The 5,970-nt window shown below is 43.8% G+C and overlaps 1 protein-coding gene across 1 annotated transcript in view; it reads left to right on the top strand.

Moving 5' to 3' along the window:
- The first annotated feature begins 1,782 nt into the window (after positions 1 to 1,782).
- LOC101570288 (WD repeat-containing protein 87-like) overlaps positions 1,783 to 5,970 on the top strand; it is an 18,537-nt gene continuing 14,349 nt past the window's right edge. The window contains exon 1 of the mRNA XM_023721456.1: positions 1,783 to 1,842. The gene's annotated coding sequence lies outside the window, so the exon portion shown is untranslated. The remainder of the gene's footprint in view (positions 1,843 to 5,970) is intronic.

Here is a 5,970-nt window from a genome sequence, read left to right as displayed (position 1 = left end):
AAGTTGTTTTACTTACTGGTAATTTTGATTATCAATAAAATTAATTTTAAAAAAAGAAAAAAAAAAAAAAAAAAGTATATTAAGGAAAAGGAACTGATCATTTGTATAACATGATCCTAACAGGTTAAACAATATAACACCTGAAAGTCAACCATTAAATTTAGCAAAATGATTACTCCTATTTTTTTGCTTTTTAAAAGTTGTTTTACTTACTGGTAATTTTGATTATCAGTAACGCTGTCAAGAGCAGTTGTGGTAGCCAATGGGTCAGTGGGTGCAAATGTCTGGTTGGAGTTGGGTTCAATAGAGAATCAAAAAAAATTCCTGGAAGTTCTTCTAGGAATAGCACAGTGGTTGCTGGGAAAGGGACTAGAAAAACAAATTGTATGAGTTGTTTCCAAGGCAAGGTAAATGCTGGCATCAAGAACCGCAAAAGATGTGCATATCTGTGATCCCAGCGCTCTGTGAGGTTGAGGAGGGAGGACCCGAGGTTCAAGGCCAAAATGGGCAGTCTAGCGACTTAGCGGGACCCTATCTCAAAATGAAAACGATCTGGGGATGTGAAGGTCTTGGGGTTCAATCCTCTGGATAGGTGTGTGTGTAGGGGGAGGGGTGCTGGTTGGGAGAGAGGCTTTAGAAATCAGATATCTAGTAAGTATCCAGAGGACTCAAAGTTCCTCAAGCAAGCAGAATGAGTTTATTCCCTCTATCATTACCCTCATTATCTACTACTGAGGGACGCAGGGGAACAGGCTGGGCTACATTCCACAGAATTTGGGAGGAGTCTTCCCTGAAATTAGTTTCCCTGAGAAGAGACAGAACCGCAGAGGGAAACAGTCTTCTTGTGACCACGCCCCCTGGAGAGATTAAGAAAGGGATGGATTTGGGAGCACAGCGCCCCAGTCGCGGGGAAATCCAACCCGGCCTCATGGTCCAAACTGGGAGTCTTGGTCTCAGAGGCAGCACTGAGGGCGGTTCAGAGGCCCCAGACTGAAGGACAGAATCTCCCGCCCAGAAGGAAATCTAGCAGCACTAAAGCAAAGTACAAGAAAGAAAAGCGAAGGTCGCTGGAGAGCGGGAACTGGCCAGCCAATCAATCTTCGGTAGAATGCCCAGCCTAGAAGAGGGGCGGGGCTCGGGGCGTGGTATCGCTCACCTCCGCTGTGCGCCTGCGCGTCTGAGTCCCCCCCCCCGCCATCGCGTTTAGTCCCGCGCTCAGGTGCCCTGTGCAGGTGCTGGGTTTCTGCTGCTTCCCGGCCAGCGCGTGGCTATGAGATTTGCCAGCCCAACCTGGTAGAAATGGAGCTCAAGGAGAGCGCCGGGCGGGATCGACGTCTCTGGTCCCACACAATCCCCCGAGAGACCAGTTTATTCAGGTCTTTCACGCGGAAGTCAGGAGCAGAGAGGATGAAGGTGCGCGCTCCGGAGCATTCTCAGGAGTGCGTTCCAGTGACTGCAGTCCTACCTGTGTGTCTCTGTCGGGGTGGTGCAGGAACAAGCCAGGGAAACATTTGGGGACTGTTCTGCTTAGTTGTGTTAACCACTGCTGTTTTTGTAATAGGTTTGTGGCTTCCTTGGACTTCTTGGGGCTTGGGTGCTGCCTCTATAAAGGGTCCCATGGAGACTCCTTCTGACCACCAAGAGCCCACTTAGCGGCGCGGCTGCTGATGCAGGGCTTCTGTCATAAAGGCTGGAGCCTTACCTGCGCGTCCTGCATGTCCGATGACAGTGGCATACTAGCTATGAACCTGCCTGCAGTCGGAGTCTCTGGCCTTGGCACCTTCTAGCTGTGTGGCTGAGGTTTTCTCCTGGAGAAATAGGAATAATACACAGAAACTTGAGGTAGAGTTACTGTGGTTTGTTCAACAAATAATAATATGCAATGTCCAGTCAACTGTTTAAAGTTCACTGAAGAGATAACTTTTTAGTACAAATGTATGCCAAATATTATTTGATATTTATTTATTTATTTATGTATTTATTTATTTATTTTGCAGAGCCGAGGATTGAATTCAAGCCCTTGTACTTGCCAGGCAAGCACTTATTCCACTGAGCCATCTCCCCGGCCCCCCCAAATATTATTTGAAATTCAAATGTAACTTTTCTCTGCCAGCCCTGCTTTAGAGTATTGTTAGGAAACAGTGCATGAACAAGTCTCTAGAAGAATGCCTGACAGGGGGCTGGTGAGATGGCTCAGTGGTCTAAAGCACCTACTTAGAACAAGCTTGGCAAAGCACAGGGACTTCGGTTCAATCCCCCAGCACCACATGCCAGCCAGCCCCGCCCCCTGGTGGGCTGAGCTGGCCACACACACACACACACACACACACACACAAATAAATAAAAAAATAAATAAAAAAAAAATAAAAAGAATGCCTGACACATGTAAATACACAATAAACATTCTAGTGAAAGATCCAGGCTGGGCATGGTGGGGCATGTCTGTAACCCCAGGACTCTGGAGGCTGCAGCAGGAGGAGGATTGTTGAGCTTGAGATCAGCTTGGGCTACATAGTCCAAGGTCAGCCTGAACTCCGTAGTGAAAGTGACCCCCCTCTACTCCCCTGCCCCTGAAAAAAGGGGCCATCCCCCATCTCGCTGAGGTCCTTCAGTATATTGATGTCCTTCTTATCACAACACGCTAGATTCCACATGCTAGATTCCCCATGCTTCCCAGCAGTTGGCAGTTTACGTAGGAACTTTTGAGGTTCTTGGTAAGGTTGGTGCTCTCTCCAGACGAGTATGTGTTTTGTCCTTTTTTTTTTTTTTTCCAGTGGAACCGGGGATTGAACTCAGGTCCTTGTGCTTGCCAGGGAAGCACTTATTCCACTGAGCCATCTCCCCAGCCCGAAGTGTGTGGTTTGAGGAGGGGAATGGAGGAGTCTGATGCATTATGATGGAGCCAGTGACACAGTTGCTCTGGGAAGTTGTAACTAGAGTTGGTCTCTTCGAGAGGTTGGTATGTGATCTGTGGGTGAGGAAGGGAGGTGAGTTAGAAACAAATGGAAAGTGAATGGGGAAACCTATGATACTAAATGTTAGTAAGAGGTTTTCCCAGTAAGTGTAGTGAGTGGCTTAGCCTCCTTGAGCTCATTAAAGCATCTGCCATATAAGAATGGGCAGTCTAAAAAGTACAAAGGGGAAAAAAAGGAGATAGTGAGATGACAAGCTATGATTACAAAAGTAAGTTGTGTGGCTTGACTTGTTTCTTTTTTAAATTTAATTTTTATGTATTTGGCACAGGGTCTCACCACACAGGTCAGACTCAAAGTGATCCTCCTGTTTCAGCCTCCCCAGTGCTGGTATTAGGCATGACCCACCACGTCTGGTCTTGGTGGCTGGATTGGTATGCCAGAAACAGGGCCAGTGCAGTGCTGGGGATTGAACCTGGGTGCCTGTGCTTGCCAGGCAGGTGCTTAGGCCTCTGAGCTATCTCCCTGGCCCATAATTTTTATTTTTTAAAAGAGAGTACAAAATAGGGCTGGGGAGATAGCTCAGTAGTTTAAGCACCTGCCTGGCAAGCTCAAGATCCTGAGTTTGATCCCCAGTACCAAACACACACACACACACACACACACACACACACACACGCAAATAAAGTACAAAATAGTATTAAAACAGGAAAATTACAAATGGTGCAGAATTTCACTAAACAAAATAACATGAATTTCACAGTATTTGTTGTATTGCAAAGCATCGTCTTCAAATTAGTCATTCATATTATCAGATATATGTATTCAAAATTTGAAGAAGAAAAAAGAAAGAATATATAAGAAATTAAGAGAAAAGGGTATTGACTTGTTTCTGTTTCATCTCTTATTCTCAATTTTATCATGGCCCTTGGGAGTAATAGCATCCTAAATTGATACTGTGGGCAAGTGCTTATTCTACTGAGCCATCTCCCCGGGCCCTTGGCTTTCATTTTGAACTCAATGAAATGCTTTCTTAGCCTAGGATTTAGACCAAAGTGTCTGGCATCTCCTATTTTCCCAGCCAGAGCTCCTAGTCTTGAATTACCAGAGGAAACATTAGGGAGTCCCTGAGACTGTGAGATCTAATCTAATTTTTCTTCACATCAGCCTCTTCTGTATTTTCTCTCTTTTTGCTGAGTTCTTCATTTAAAAATATTTGGTTTTCTAATTTAAAAAAATCCTTCTTTGCATAGCAGAGTAATTTGGTTTTCTCATGCATGTCCTACAGAATTATAAGCAAGATTCTGGAAAACTTAAACTTTATGGTAGAAAATGAAATAAGGTGCTGACTCCTGCTAGATGGAAAAGAAATGCTTAGAATTATGGAACTCTAGGAATAGGAATCATGAGGTAGGGCCTCTGTAGCACACTAGAGCCAGCTGATGTTTCCAATAAGTAAAAAAAAAAAATTAGCATAAGCATCTAGGAAATTTTTTGCAAATTAACGAATTACAGTAGTCTCATGTCTCTTGAACTTCATAATACAAACCTACAGTTAAAAGTCTTTATTCGATTCCATATCCTTTTGTACCGCTCTCCTTTACTTTCTCTCTTCTCCTTTCCCTTCTCCTTCTCATCTCCAAGCTTTGAAGTAGTCTGGAGTTTATCTTTTGTTTACTGCTCAGTTCTTGCCTGCTTTCTACTGTGATACTCTCTTACTAAGGACCCTACTACCATTTGCCAGTTCCTTTTTTTTGGTTTCCTTTTAGTTGACCTATTTGTTCGTTGCCTGGTCTTAGAACTTTCTGTCTCTGTAGTTGCTCCTTCTGAGTATGTTTCCTCATAGTTAAATTGGTTATTGGGCCTCCTCCTGCTGCATACCCTCCTTTGGGCATCTTCCTCCTGGTACATGGCTTCAGCTGTCCCTTTAGGTGGGCCATTTCCATGCATTTATTTCCAACCTCAACCTTTTTCCTGATCTCTAGACCCACCTATCCAGTTGCATTCATTCAAATATCCCATAGTCATTTAAGTATATTTCAAACTGATCTTGTCTCCCTCATACCTCTTCTTACTTTAACTTTAGTCTTCTGGAATTCATGGAATTCCATTCAGAAGCTTTCCCAGAAACCCAAGGACAATTCCAGATGTTTCTTTCCTGACTTCGAAGACAAAGTTCTTCTCCAGGGTTATTTCACCCACTAAATTCTTTTTGTGTATAAGAGTTGGGAGGGGTACTGGAGACTGAACCCAGGGGCTTATGCATGCTAGGCAAGAGCTGCATCCCCAGTCTTTTTAAGTTTTGGGAACAAGATTTTTGCTAAGTTGCCCAGGCTGGCCTTGAACTTATGATCTTCCTGTCTCAGCCTCCCAAGTAGCTAGAATTACATATATATGCCTCTATGCCTGGCTATCTTTTCTAGAATTTCATATAAGTGGAATCATATTGTATGTTCTCTTTTATGTCTTTCTTGTAATCTGTTTTTTTTTTTTTTTTTTTTTTTTTTTTTTTTTCGGAACCAAGGATTGAACTCAGGCCCTTGTGCTTGCCAGGCAAGCACTTATTCTACTGAACCATCTCCCTGCCCCCCTACTCTGTTTTAGAGGTTCATTTGTGTTATATCAGTAGCTCATTTTCACTCTTTTTAAAATTTAATTTAACTTTTTTCTCACTATGCAGTTCAGAATCTAGTGATTCTCCTGTCTCAGCCTCCATAGTGCTGGAATTACTGGTGTGCACCACCACTCCAGGTTCCAGGGCTGGCATGGTGCACCCAGAGTTCTGGGACTGGCCTGGCCTGCAGTACTTGGGGATCAAACTCTGGACCTTGCACTTGCCAGGCAGGCACTTATGCCACCAAGCTATCTCCCCAGCCCCTCATTTTTACTCATCTCTTTTTTTGGTGTTAGTGCTGGGCATCAAATCCAGAGCTTTTGCACAAAACTACATCTCAGAACATTTTTTTTTTTTTTTTTGAGATAGAGTCTTGGTAAGAGGTCCAAGTTGAGCTCAAACTTTTAGCTTTTTGCCTTAGCTTCCTAGCATGCTGAGAATACA

Source organism: Octodon degus, unplaced genomic scaffold (assembly GCF_000260255.1).
Source record: "Octodon degus isolate 3935 unplaced genomic scaffold, OctDeg1.0 scaffold00083, whole genome shotgun sequence".
Classification (NCBI taxonomy): Eukaryota; Metazoa; Chordata; class Mammalia; order Rodentia; family Octodontidae; genus Octodon; species Octodon degus.
Note: the sequence above shows the minus strand (reverse complement) of the source record. Positions and strands in the feature narration are given on the sequence as shown.